The sequence below is a fragment of the Oncorhynchus tshawytscha genome, linkage group LG26, assembly GCF_018296145.1.
Source record: "Oncorhynchus tshawytscha isolate Ot180627B linkage group LG26, Otsh_v2.0, whole genome shotgun sequence".
NCBI lineage: Eukaryota > Metazoa > Chordata > Actinopteri > Salmoniformes > Salmonidae > Oncorhynchus > Oncorhynchus tshawytscha.
In genome coordinates, this window is record NC_056454.1 from 41,437,494 (window position 1) to 41,452,977 (window position 15,484).

The 15,484-nt window shown below is 44.2% G+C and overlaps 1 pseudogene; it reads left to right on the forward strand.

Annotated features, from left to right (window-relative positions):
• Positions 1 to 1,082: 1,082 nt before the first annotated feature.
• The window catches only part of LOC112224874, a 73,775-nt pseudogene continuing 59,373 nt past the window's right edge, over positions 1,083 to 15,484 (forward strand).

Here is a 15,484-nt window from a genome sequence, read left to right on the forward strand (position 1 = left end):
TTTCAGATTAATTTGTGTCCAATAGAAATCAATGGTAAATAATGTATTGTGTCATTTATGAGTCACTTTTATTGTAAATAAGGATAGAATATGTTTTCTAAACACTTCTACATTAATGCGAATGCTACCATGATTCCGGATCATCCTGAATGAATTGTGAATAATGATGATGAGTGAGAAAGTTACAAACGTACAAATATCATACTCCCAAGACATGCTACCTTTCACCATTACAATAACATGGGAGGTTGGCATTTTTGGGAGGTATGATATTTGTGTGTCTAACTTTCTCACTCATTATTCACGATTCATTCAGGATTATCCGTAATCATGTTAGCATCCACGTTAATGTAGAAGTGTTTAGAAATGTATTCTATTCTTATTTACAATAAAAGTGTCTCCAAAATGACATTATTTACCATTCATGTCTATTGGTCACAAAATAATCTGAAACACAATACAAACAAACAGCAAATGCATCCAACAAAATTGTAGGTCACAAGTTTGATGTAGTCATTGCGTGCTATGAATATGAGACCAATTACACAACTTTTTACTACTTTAATTCACATATAAGGGAATTTGTTCCAATACCTTTGGTCCTCAAAAGCGGACAGACTATGTACAATGTGCCGTACAATGTGCCGTACAATGTGCCGTACAATGTGCCGTACAATGTGCCGTACAATGTGCTGTAATTTGTAAACGGTTCACCCGATATGAATGAAAATACCCTAAAATGAAAGCTGACAGGTTGCACTTTAACCTCATAGTCATTGTATCATTTCAAATCCAAAGTGCTGGAGTACAGATCCATAACAACAAAACATGTGTCACTGTCCCAGTACTTTAGGAGCTCACTGTATGTGTACTGCTTTTATGCTTCGCAATTTTCAGTTTAGTTTTTGTACCTTTTACTTTCATTTCACACCAGCTTCAAACAGCTGAAAATACAACATTTTTGGTTTTGGAAATATATTTCACTGCGGTTTAGATGGTACAATGATTCTCTACACAATGACTGCTTGTTTTGTCACATAAACTGACATGAGGCAAACTATTCACATTTTTGCAACTTGGAAATGGCAGAGAGATTTCTGCATATTGCACATTTTAAGTATCCAGTCTGTGTTTGCAGGTATGGCATGTGTGAGTTTGTGGTCATCTCCCCTGGGGCCAACTGGGATGCAGTCATCAGTGAGTCCAAGTGCAACCTGCTCCTCAGCTCTGTCTCCATCTCTCTGGCCAACACAGGCTGGTAGGTGACAGTAGCTCCATCTCTCTGGCCAACACAGGCTGGTAGGTGACAGTAGCTCCATCTCTCTGGCCAACACAGGCTGGTAGGTGACCGTTGCTCCATCTCTCTGGCCAACACAGGCTGGCAGGTGACAGTAGCTTCATCTCGCCTACCAAAACAGGCTGGTAGGTGACCGTAGCTCCATCTCTCTGGCCAACACAGACTGGTAGGTGATCTTAGCTCCATCTCTCTGGCTAACACAGACTGGTAGGTGACCGTAGCTCCATCTTGCCTACCAAAACAGGCTGGCAGGTGACAGTAGCTTCATCTCTCTGGCCAACACAGGCTGGTAGGTGACCATTGCTCCATCTCTCTGGCCAACACAGACTGGTAGGTGACCGTAGCTCCATCTCTCTGGCTAACACAGACTGGTAGGTGACCGTAGCTCCATCTTGCCTACCAAAACAGGCTGGCAGGTGACAGTTGCTTCATCTCTCTGGCCAACACAGGCTGGTAGGTGACCGTTGCTCCATCTCTCTGGCCAACACAGGCTGGTAGGTGACAGTTGCTCCATCTCTGGCCAACACAGGCTGGTAGGTGACAGTAGCTCCATCTCGCCTACCAAAACAGGCTGGCAGGTGACAGTAGCTTCATCTCTCTGGCCAACACAACTGGTAGGTGACAGTAGCTCCATCTTTCTGGCCAACACAACTGGTAGGTGACAGTAGCTCCATCTCTCTGGCCAACACAGACTGGTAGGTGACCTTAGCTCCATCTCTCTGGCTAACACAGGCTGGTAGGTGACCTTAGCTCCATCTCTCTGGCCAACACAACTGGTAGGTGACAGTAGCTCCATCTTTCTGGCCAACACAGACTGGTAGATGACCGTAGCTCCATCTCTCTGGCCAACACAGACTGGTAGGTGACCGTAGCTTCATCTCTCTGGCCAACACAGACTGGTAGATGACCGTAGCTCCATCTCTCTGGCCAACACAGACTGGTAGGTGACCGTAGCTCCATCTCTCTGGCCAACGCAGACTGGTAGGTGACCGTATCTCCATCTCTCTGGCCAATGCAGACTGGTAGGTGACCGTAGCTTCATCTCTCTGGCCAATGCAGACTGGTAGGTGACCGTATCAACAGTGAATACTGTATTCAGCTATTATATTCCTGTCTCTTTGGGAACAGTAACTGCTACAAGTCACAGTTATACAACAACTGTTTATGTTCTTTTGGAAAATCAAGTTCAAATTTGTTACAGAATTTGCTTTGACAAATTAAAGAAGAGCTGATACTGCCAATGTGTCCTATAGCTAATCATGAATCTATGCTGAGTTTCCTACACATTCACACAGCTAGTTGCAACATTCTCTTTGTGTGTGTTTCTGTATAATGTCACAAGCCATGTTTTAAAATAGCAACACTGTGGGAAGTAAGTACAGCCCTCCGTGGCATCACGTATTGCGGTAGGTCATCTGGTATCCATGGCAACACTGGGCTGAATGGAAGATGGTAGCAGTAGATCTGTAGCTCTGTGTCTCTGTAGCAAGGTCATCTGGTCTCACTGTCTCTCTGGGAGTTTACTGTGTGGCAGAGAGACATTAACAACACATGGTTAGAGTAAGAGGAAGCATGTATCAGATCATCAGCACGTAGCTTCATGAGCACGTAGCTTCATGAGCACACAGCTTCATGAGCACGTAGCTTCATGAGCACATAGCTTCATGAGCACATAGCTTCATGAGCACGTAGCTTCATGAGCACGTAGCTTCATGAGCACATAGCTTCATGAGCACGTAGCTTCATGAGCACATAGCTTCATGAGCACGTAGCTTCATGAGCACATAGCTTCATGAGCACGTAGCTTCATGAGCACGTAGCTTCATGAGCACATAGCTTCATGAGCACGTAGCTTCATGAGCACGTAGCTTCATGAGCACATAGCTTCATGAGCACGTAGCTTCATGAGCACGTAGCTTCATGAGCACATAGCTTCATGAGCACATAGCTTCATGAGCACGTAGCTTCATGAGCACGTGTTCTGTCACTGATGCATGTATCATTTATTACAAATAATGTTGTTTTGTGACTTCAAATGAGAGAAAGTATGACATACTTTTGAATAGAATAATATTCAAGGTCAGTATGTGGGTGGAAAAAAGTATGAAAATGTATGTACTCATTACTGAAAGTCGCTCTGCATAAGAGGTCTGCTAAATGACTAACGTAAATGTAAAAAATGGAACAAAGCTTATTATTAAATGATTTACTTGTTCAATCCACTAGGTGGCGTATGTTTTGTCTGTAGTTCCTCTACTGTGCACCAGGTGCTGCTGTGTAGCTGTGGTGGTAGAATAGGGTTGTGGAGGGAGTTACAGGATTTCAGTCCTGTGGCTGCTCTTCCACATTGATACCAGAGATTCCTGGCATGTCTCTAAAGTTAAAGGGATCACTTTAAAATCAAACGTCATCTGTTGTGCAGGTCCAAATGTATGCCTCAATCCCAAACCAGTTGAAAGATTAGTCAAATCGGAAATATTTCTATAGCTGGATCTTAACTGCCGATGGCATGTGACTAACTCATCTTGACACAAGAACAGAGAGTAGTTACAATAGCCACAGGATTTCAACGTGTGGCTGCTCTCCCACAAAACATCAACGTTTGAAGTGACCTACCCTTTTTTAAAGTCCTCTATTTCCCCTGTGGATGCCGTACAGCCAGGTGCCGTTGTTTGTTCAGGTCCAGCAGAAGTGGAGGAGGATGTACCATGGGGAGTGCCAGGGACCGGGGGCGCGTACAGACCCTGAGATGGTCCACCTCCGCAAGGTGCCCAGACAATACAACCACCTCTCAGGCCTGCTGGACATCTTTAAGTCCTAGACGGTGAGTATGGAAGGACCTGGTCTAATTGACTTCATGCCTAACATGAACCTTTTAGCTCTTTCACATGGGTCACCCCAGACTAACTGTAGGTCCAGTTTCCCTGAATGAGAGTAAGCCTAGTGTTTGACTAAGATTCACTTTCAATGGCGAATCTTAATTTGAGCATGTTTTTTGTTGTTGTCCAGCACTAGGCTGAACCTTTGTCTGGGTACCCAGCCCCCTGCTAGATATGATGGATAGCACAAGATATTACATAACCTTGTCTCTATTTATGTTTCTATTTCCTCTGTTGTTCTTCAGGTCTGTCCCCTGTCTCCTCTTCCTCCCATCAACATCGCTATCCGCTTCACGTACGTCCTGCAGGACTGGCAGCAGTACTCCTGGCCTCAGCTGCCCCCAGGTACACACAACAACCACTCAGCCCACGAAACAGGAAGGAATGTGTCTAGTTATTCGTGCCGCTAACTCCGGCACACTTATGTACCAGAGTCAATGTGGGTTTGAATCCAGCCCAGTCGCACTCCTCCTACCTTTCCTGTCTGCTTTTATAAAACCACATCCTATATGTTCAGTAAAACCACATCCTATATGTTCAGTAAAACCACATCCTATCTGTTCAGTAAAACCACATCCTATATGTTCAGTAAAACCACATCCTATCTGTTCAGTAAAACCACATCCTATCTGTTCAGTAAAACCACATCCTATATGTTCAGTAAAACCACATCCTATCTGTTCAGTAAAACCACATCCTATATGTTCAGTAAAACCACATCCTATCTGTTCAGTAAAACCACATCCTATATGTTCAGTAAAACCACATCCTATCTGTTCAGTAAAACCACATCCTATATGTTCAGTAAAACCACATCCTATCTGTTCAGTAAAACCACATATACTGATATATCTGATATATCAAGTCAGAAATCTAAACGGTGCTAGACATACAGTGGGGTCTGAAGTTATTGACACAAGTTATTGACACTCTTCATAAAGATGAGAAAAAAGAACTGAATAAAATAAATCATAAAAATACTGACCTATATTGTATGCAAAAACAAAAAGTGGAAATGTATATAATTGCATATTAACCTCTTGCGACGAGCAAACCCGTACCTGGGAGCGTAATCATAGCCTCAAAGCATTAGCATAACGCAGCGGACATCAATACCCCTAGAAACTTTTCCTATTCATGAAAATCACAAATGAAATGAATATATTCAAACACAAGCTTAGCCTTTTGTTAATACAATTGCTCAGAGAAAAAGATTTTGTTAAACAAATAATAATTTTTCTCTCTCAACAAGGGAGGGGTCAAAATGATTGACACCCCTGTTTTCAATACCTTTCAATGCCTCACCTTGTGAGGATAACAGCACTGAGCCTTTTTCTCAAATGTTTAATGAGTTGGAGAACACATTGGGAGGGATCTTAGACCATTCCTCCTTACATAATCCTTCCAGATGCCTGATATCATTCGTCTGCCCTTATGGACGGCCCTCCTCAATTCAAACCACAGGTTTTCAATGGGTTTCAAGTCCAGAGACTGAGATGGCCATTGGAAAATGTTGATTTTGTGGCCAATGAACCGTTTCTTTGTGGGTTTTGATGTGTGTTTGGGGTTATTGTCTTGCTGGAAGATCCACTTGTGGTCAAGTGTCAGACTCCTGGCAGAGGCAACCAGGTTTTTGGCTAAAATGTCCTGGTACTCTGTAAATTTCAATGACGCTGTTGACAAGGGCCCCAGGACCGGTGGAAGCAAAATAGCATACATTATAGCTCAGTATTTTAATTATTCAGTCTATACAGTCATCATTATCAAGGGTGTCAATAATTTGGTACCCCACTAGGCTAGCCCACAGGGCGTTTTGGAAGCTTTGGTCGTTCAACGCCTACGTGCTCGTGACCAACATTTTAGCAAACTGATATAATCCACTCACTCTCTCTTTGCTCCAAATTCAATAGTGGATGGTTCTTCCCACAGTTATATTAAGTGCTGCTCTCCGGGGTACATTTTAGTGTTGCAAATAGATGCTCGAGTCTTTGAGTGGTGCAGGGAAGGCGGTACAAGGTCGGAGGTCGGAGAGCTTTTTAAACGGCTCACAAACGGACAATATTTCTGCTCCTCTTGAATGGGACCTGAGAGGAATGGCAGTGGGTGGAGGGTCAATTTGAGATTTTTATATTTGACACAAGAGTATATTTGGTCCATTAGTTTGTACTGTTATGAATTTGCCTGCCTTCAAGGCATTGAGGATGAAAAAGCATAGGAAGTGTTCACAGTTTTGGTTCTTCTTGCTACCTCTAAGTGAAAGTATTGGGAGTTGAATCAAAGTCATGATTGAACTGTAAAAGGTGAAAGTGTGTTTTTTGTGTGTGTTTTTTTCCGTTGCCTCCAGACTTCGACGGTCTCCTCAGAGGGGAGGTGGGAGGGGTGGAGTTTGGGAAGCTGCCGTTCGGAGCGTGTGAGGATCCAATCAGGTAGGACTGATGTAGCCATGACGACATGTCAAAGCATGCTTGATTTAGAGAGATTTATCTCATTGTTCACGTGTATTCTTGACGTCTTTGGCATGAGCCTATAATTCATTATTGACCAAACTGTAGCTTATACTTATAGACGTTTATAAAGCAAAACAAAAAAAAATTGTATTTTCTTTCATTGTTGTCTCAGTGAGCTTCACCTATTGACCACCTGGCCCCACCTGACAGAAGGTATCATGGTGGATAACGATGTGTACTCGTGAGTGTCAACCACCACACTCCCTCCCTCCCCTCTGACCTGCTGGTTGACACACATTGATGGAACATCTTAACAGCCTGAGATACGATCTATCAAGAACATTGTTTATCCTCTTACCAAATGACAGCAAATATAGAGGTGTCATTTTCAATAAATAGAATCACTATCCTGGTTGAGCTTATAAAGCAAGTGAGCATTGAGGTAGATGGGAGAGAAAGAAAGAACATCCAGGTCAGTAAAACAACTTCTCCATACCTTTGGAACACTGAAAGGTTGTTTCCCATATTAATATCCTGTGTGCCAGACAGTGTAGGTGTTGAGAGGGCGATTGTGGAGGAGGTGTGTGGGAGAGGATATAACAAGTACCTCAGCCCCAGCAACACCGCTCGCTCGTTCAACTGCATTAAAGCTGAAATTAATTCATGCTGAATGATTTGACGCTTTTCAGTTTAGTGATGAAATGGTGCTCAGTGAGCCATCGCTTCATATTAACGGTGTTTTCCTTCAAGTCCCTCCGTCCTAAATGTGCTTGAGCTCCATTGTATAAAGAGTTTCTTTGAAGGGAATCAGAGATTTCTGCACCTGGATGCAGAAACATTTAGATTAGCCTGTCAAAAACAAGATGGTCCTCTTTCAAAGACTGTTTTTGGGTTTATTTTGCTGGTTGTATTTATTGGTGCATCCCCTTAGGGCGTTCTGGGGTAGAAATGTTAGATGTAATATTTTGGGGTTTTAGAGAAGATGTGACTTGCCTCGGGTCAACTTGTCAACTGAAATGGTACCCTCCCTGACTGACTGACTGGCTGACTGGGTAATAGATATTATATGGCAACTGATACTCAGTGGTTCTTATTTCAAGGATCCAAAATAAAGCAAAAAGTCAATAGATAATTATCAGGTAATTACTTTCCACTATATAGTCTCTAAATGAACACCAGGTCAATATCTGGTTGTAAAGTAAACCACAATAACAATGAATCTTCTCTTCCCGTCAGAGCCCCATGTTTAATAGCCTATATTCAGGCCTAATCTTTACTATAATGGTAAATGTGAACCACTGATCCAGGGCCAGTTTACCTCCCTCCCCTGTGTGGTCTGACCTTATGTGCTCTCTGTGTGACCTCACTGTGACCTGGACCCACTCCAGGCCCCTCATTTGTCAGTCCGAGTCAGGAGCACAGACAACCCCACGTGCTTGCTCGGTTAGTTAGACCCCCCTCACAGAAATACTGATCCGATATTATAGAAATCCTATAGAATATTATGAATGTCCATGTAACGTGGTTTAAAATGCTCCCTCATCCATCAGATGTATATAAAGGGAGTTCCAAAGGCTCACTCAGATGTTGACTTACTCAATGTCAAATTTGATGGACAAAAAAAAGCTTTTTGAATTTGAAATAAACGTCATCTTCTGGTTGTCACTTGCTACCACAGCCACAAAGTCAAAATTGGCTATATCTTAAAAATATATATGAAAGTAAAAATGTCTGAATAGTGCATCTTTAAGGTTAGGGTTAGGCAAACGGTTAGCAGTTTGGTTAAGGTTAGGGGTTTAGGTTAGGAGTAGGTTTAAAAATCACATTTTAAGAAGATAAATTGTAGAAATAAGTAGGTTTTATGACTTTGTGGCTATGGTAACTAGTGATGATATCATCTTCTCCGTCCCAGGTGACTTCCTGACAGAGTTCTTTAAGCTGTGCTCCAAGAAGGAGTCAGAGGAGATTCTGGGAAGAGGTCCATTTGAGGAGGAAGGTAATGTGTTCTATGGCTACTGGGGTGTATCTCAATAGTCTTAACATCTCTTTCTTTAATTTTCCAATATCAAATTTTATTCGTAACATGCGCTGAATACAACAGGTGTAGATCTTACAGTGAAATGCTTACTTACGAGCCCCTAACCAACAATGCAGTTTAAAAAAATATGAATAAGAAATAAAGGTAACAAGTAATTAAAGAGCAGCAGTAAAATAACAATAGCGAGGCTATATTGCGAGGGCGATTGTCAAGGTAATTAGTCGAGGTAATTGAGGTAATATGTACATGTAGGTAGAGTTATTAAATTGACTATGCATAGATGATAACAACAGAGAGTAGCAGTGGTGTAAAAGGGTGGGAGGGGCAATGCAAATAGTCTGGGTAGCCATTAGATGTTCATGAGTTTTATGGTTTGGGGGTAGAAGCTGTTTAGAAGCCTCTTGGACCAAGACTTGACGCTCCGGTACTGCTTGCCTTGCGGTAGCAGAGAGAACAGTCTATGACTACGGTGGCTGGAGACTTTGACAATGTTTAGAGCCTTCCTCTGACACCGCCTGGTATAGAGGCCCTGGATGGCAGGAAGCTTGGCCCCAGTGATGTACTGGGCCATGCGCACTACCCTCTGTAGTGCCTTGTGGTCGGAGGCCGAGCAGTTGCCACACCAGGCAGTGATGCAACCAGGATGCTCTCGATGGTGCAGATGTAGAACCTTTTGAGGATCTGAGGACCCATGCCAAATATTTTCAGTCTCCTGAGGGGCAATAGGTTTTGTTGTGCCCTCTTCACGACTGTCTTGGTGTGCACGGACTATGTTAGTTTGTTGGTGATGTGGACACCAATATGGTGTATTCTCTAGGGGGATTTGTGCAGACGTCAGTGCAAGATGATGGGAAGTAGAAGCCACTCTGGACTCTTGGCTTGTTGTTTGCTTGTGAAAGGGAGAATTACGCTCTCTTCTCAGTCAGAGCTCACCCTCACACACCCTCCCTGTGAATGGCTTCTCTGTCCCTCCCCCTCCACTCTCTCCTCATTAGACGACATCAGCCCTGTCTAAACTGACGGAGCCCACAGCCGTGCCCATCCCCAAGCTGTCTGTCTCCAACATGGTGCACAGCGGCCGCTAACGCTAACGCCGCATCGACGAATCACCGCTCAGAAATGACGTGCTCAACTCTATACTGCTGGTGAGAGAGAGCAGGCATGAAAACGGACACACAGACACACACACACACTCTTACCTTCTAAAGGCATATGGTGATTTAGGCTGGCTGACATCGTACTACACAAGAGGACAGCAGGAGAGTCTTCAGCCAGACTCCTCAGTTACTGGCCCTGCTGTGTGAACAGCTTCTTGATCAGCCGTGAAGCCATTGCTCAAGCAGTACCTTATTCCCTACTTGCTCACACTGCCATTGGCCTAGACCAGGTTTTCCCAAACCATTGGCCTAGCGCCCCCCCCCCCAGCGCATGTTTTGTTGTTTACCCTAGCACTACACAGCTGATTCAAATATCAACATCATCAAGCTTTGTGTAGTGCTAGGGTAGGACCGAGTTTAGGAAACCCTGTGTTAGAGGCTCAGTGGTAAGTCAGACAGTTGTTAAATAAAACATTCAAATCAGACACTCGGTTCGTAGCAGGATTGTTCCTTCAGAGATGTTTTTGTGTCAAGGTAAGGAAATGGATGTTCCCATGTAGGAGAGCATGTAAGCTTATATTTGTGTGTGTATGGTGTCAGTATCTCTTCCCAGACGCAGCCAAAGGTAAACAGTCATCAGAGAACAGCGAGAGAAAGGCTGCTCCATCACACACCGACAGGGAACCAGAAGAGAAGGATTCTGACGACTATGTAGGTCTGCTGTCTGTGCTTTACCACACTATCACTGTGTCACACTGCACTGCATGGCTGTGTTCAGTAGTCACTGTGTCAGACACATTGCACTCCAGGGCTGTGTTCAGTAGTCACTGTGTCACACTGCACTCCAGGGCTGTGTTCAATAGTCACTGTGTCAGACACACTGCACTCCAGGGCTGTGTTCAGTAGTCACTGTGTCACACTGCACTCCAGGGCTGTGTTCAGTAGTCACTGTGTCACACTGCACTCCAGGGCTGTGTTCAGTAGTTATGCCATTGGAGAAACATTTTGAAATACTTGAATTTGTCTGATTAAACTCAGAAATACAATTTCCAATTGTCAAGAAAATGTCTGATTTTTTGTTGTTGATTAGTGTCATTTTCTGCAATACTGTGTGATGATTGTACTCCCCCACCCCCCTCAGAGCCTGTACAACCAGCTGAAGTCTGCTCCTAGTAACAGTGTAACGTACCTCCTGGCTCTGTGTCTGGTTAACTTCTACCGTGGAGGGGTCCGGGCCGTGGCTCACCTCTGGCAGAAGTTTATTTTTTATTTATTTTTTTATTTCACCTTTATTTAACCAGGTAGGCCAGTTGAGAACAAGTTCTCATTTGCAACTGCGACCTGGCCAAGATAAAGCATAGCAGTGTGAGCAGACAACACAGAGTTACACATGGAATAAACAATTAACAAGTCAATAACACAGTAGAAAACAAAGGGGGGAGTCTATATACAATGTGTGCAAAAGGCATGAGGAGGTAGGCGAATAATTACAATTTTGCAGATTAACACTGGAGTGATAAATGATCAGATGGTCATGTACAGGTAGAGATATTGGTGTGCAAAAGAGCAAGTAAATAAATAAAAACAGTATGGGGATGAGGTAGGTGAAAATGGGTGGGCTATTTACCAATAGACTATGTACAGCAGCAGCGATCGGTTAGCTGCTCAGATAGCTGATGTTTGAAGTTGGTGAGGGAGATAAAAGTCTCCAACTTCAGCGATTTTTGCAATTCGTTCCAGTCACAGGCAGCAGAGTACTGGAATGAAAGGCGGCCAAATGAGGTGTTGGCTTTAGGGATGATCAGTGAGATACACCTGCTGGAGCGCGTGCTACGGATGGGTGTTGCCATCGTGACCAGTGAACTGAGATAAGGCGGAGCTTTACCTAGCATGGACTTGTAGATGACCTGGAGCCAGTGGGTCTGGCGACGAATATGTAATGAGGGCCAGCCGACTAGAGCATACAGGTCGCAGTGGTGGGTGGTATAAGGTGCTTTAGTGACAAAACGGATGGCACTGTGATAGACTGCATCCAGTTTGCTGAGTAGAGTGTTGGAAGCCATGTTGTAGATGACATCGCCGAAGTCGAGGATCGGAAGGATAGTCAGTTTTACTAGGGTAAGCTTGGCGGCGTGAGTGAAGGAGGCTTTGTTGCGGAATAGAAAGCCGACTCTTGATTTGATTTTCGATTGGAGATGTTTGATATGAGTCTGGAAGGAGAGTTTGCAGTCTAGCCAGACACCTAGGTACTTATAGATGTCCACATATTCAAGGTCGGAACCATCCAGGGTGGTGATGCTAGTCGGGCATGCGGGTGCAGGCAGCGATCGGTTGAAAAGCAGTTGGAGGCAACTTAAGAGCAGTTGGAGGCCACGGAAGGAGTGTTGTATGGCATTGAAGCTTGTTTGGAGGTTAGATAGCACAGTGTCCAATGACGGGCCGAAAGTATATAGAATGGTGTCGTCTGCGTAGAGGTGGATCAGGGAATCGCCCGCAGCAAGAGCAACGTCATTGATATATACAGAGAAAAGAGTCGGCCCGAGAATTGAACCCTGTGGCACCCCCATAGAGACTGCCAGAGGACCGGACAGCATGCCCTCCGATTTGACACACTGAACTCTGTCTGCAAAGTAATTGGTGAACCAGGCAAGGCAGTCATCCGAAAAACCGAGGCTACTGAGTCTGCCGATAAGAATATGGTGATTGACAGAGTCGAAAGCCTTGGCAAGGTCAATGAAGACGGCTGCACAGTACTGTCTTTTATCGATGGCGGTTATGATATCGTTTAGTACCTTGAGTGTTGCTGAGGTGCACCCGTGACCGGCTCGGAAACCAGATTGCACAGCGGAGAAGGTACGGTGGGATTCGAGATGGTCAGTGACCTGTTTGTTGACTTGGCTTTCGAAGACCTTAGATAGGCAGGGCAGGATGGATATAGGTCTGTAACAGTTTGGGTCCAGGGTGTCTCCCCCTTTGAAGAGGGGGATGACTGCGGCAGCTTTCCAATCCTTGGGGATCTCAGACGATATGAAAGAGAGGTTGAACAGGCTGGTAATAGGGGTTGCGACAATGGCGGCGGAAAGTTTCAGAAATAGGGGGTCCAGATTGTCAAGCCCAGCTGATTTGTACGGGTCCAGGTTTTGCAGCTCTTTCAGAACATCTGCTATCTGGATTTGGGTAAAGGAGAACCTGGAGTTTGTCCTGGGTCAGAGTTTGTCCTGGGGATGAGATACCGTTGGGAGAACAACGACCTCGTCTATGTGTGAAGAACCAGATTTTAGCTGGATTGATTGATTGTTACACTTTCTATTACTCCCCAATAGGGGAAACAACAACAGATTTATCATTAGGACCAATTCTAAACTACCTAGTCTTCTGGTGAGAACATGGTCCTATTCATTACGCAACAAACAGAAGAAAATGGACTGAACTAGTCCAGTAAGAAACTATATATTTTCTGTTTTCCCTTTTGCTATGGTGTGCCCCGATGAATAAGACCCCAGATTATAAAACCTTTGATTGCTACCTAATGGGACACAGTAACAAGCACAGCATCGGGATCAAATCCATTTATATTCCTGTCATTTTAAGTTCATATGGAATTTGTCCATTTTAATAGACATCTACTCAGACATCCACCCAGTCAATTCCTGAAGGGTTCTGTAATAGAAAAACATTGGATTGAACCTGAACTGGAATCCCATCAATAATGAGGTTTAGGATATACACTGTGACAGTACACTGAATCATCCTCATCATCATGCCTGTTTCCTCTGATTCAGACTGGACGGTGGTTCCCCAGACCTCCTCTGCTGTGTCCTCTGATTCAGACTGGTCGGTGGTTCCCCACACCTCCTCTGCTGTGTCCTCTGATTCAGACTGGTCGGTGGTCCCCCAGACCTCCTCTGCTGTTTCCTCTGATTCAGACTGGTCGGTGGTCCCCCAGACCTCCTCTGCTGCTGTCTCCTCTGATTCAGACTGGTCGGTGGTCCCCCAGACCTCCTCTGCTGCTGTCTCCTCTGATTCAGATTGGTCGGTGGTCCCCCACACCTCCTCTGCTGTCTCCTCCACCAGAAACTCCAAGTAACTAACCGATCATAAATGTTTAATAGTCTGTAGTTTACTGTGTGAACAACCTCAGTAATCAATGCAGTGAGGTCCATATGTGCACAGTTGGGTCCAGTCTATCAACTGTATAGATACAGACCTCGCTATAATTATTACTAAGTCTGTTTACTTAGTCCAAATAGGCTTTGTCAGAGATGTCCTCTTCCCCCTTGAAGGCCTGCAACAACAGCAAAGTACTCTGCAAAGTCTTTGATAAAGCCCAACACACCAACATGAACAATAGCTACATGAAAGCATTAATCCAGCACAAAAGCAATCTGAATGCCAAAGTTAATTGTTTAGGAAGAATGGATTAAAATGGATTAATATGTATTAATATGATGATAGCATAAGCTACCTGTACAGTCGTGGCCAAAAGTTTTGAGAATGACACAAATATAAATTTTCACAACATCTGCTGCATCAGTTTGTATGATGGCAATTTGCATATACTCCAGAATGTTATGAAGAGTGATCAGAGGAATTGCAATTCATTGCAAAGCCCTCTTTGCCATGCAAATGAACTGAATCTCAAAAAAACATTTCCACTGCATTTCAGCTCTGCCACAAAAGGAGGCTTCAGGGCGCCCAAGAAAGTTCAGCAAGCGCCAGGACCGTCTCCTAAAGTTGATTCAGCTGCGGGATCGGGGCAGCACCAGTACAGAGTTTGCTCAGGAATGGCAGCAGGCAGGTGTGAGTGCATCTACACGCACAGTGAGGCGAAGACTTTTAGAGGATGGCCTGGTGTCAAGAAGGGCAGCAAAGAAGACACTTCTCCACGAAAAACAACAGGGACAGACTGATATTCTGCAAAAGGTACAGGGACTGGACTGCTGAGAACTGGGGTAAAGCCATTTTCTCTGATGAATCCCCTTTCCGATTGTTTGGGGATTCCGGAAAAAAGCTTGTCCAAAGAAGACAAGGTGAGCGCTACCATCAGTCCTGTGTCATGCCAACAGTAAAGCATCCTGAGACCATTCATGTGTGGGGTTGCTTGTCAGCCAAGGGAGTGGGCTCACTCACTAAGAACACAGCCATGAATAAAGAATGGTACCAACACATCCTCCGAGAGCAACTTCTCCCAACCATCCAGGAACAGTTCGGGGACGAACGATGCCCTTTCCAGCATGATGGAGCACCTTGCCATAAGGCAAAAGTGATAACTAAGTGGCTCTAGGAACAAAACATAGATATTTTGGGTCCATGGCCAGGAAACTCCCCAGACCTTAATCCAATTGAGAACTCGTGGTCAATCCTCAAGAGGCGGGTGGACAAACAAAAACCCACAAATTCTGACAAACTCCAAGCATTGATTATGCTAGAATGGGCTGCCATCAGTCAGAATGTGGCCCAGAAGTTAATTGACAGCATGTCAGGGCGGATTGCAGAGGTCTTGAAAAAGAAGGGTCAACACGGCAAATTTTGATTCTTTGCATCAACTTCATGTAATTGTCAATAAAAGCCTTTAACACTTATGAAATGCTTTTAATTATACATCAGTATTACATAGTAACATCTGACAAAAATATCTAAAGACACTGAAGCAGCAAACTTTGTGAAAATTAATATTTGTGTCCTTCTGAAAACTTTTGGCCACGACTGTACACCAGGATCTTTCT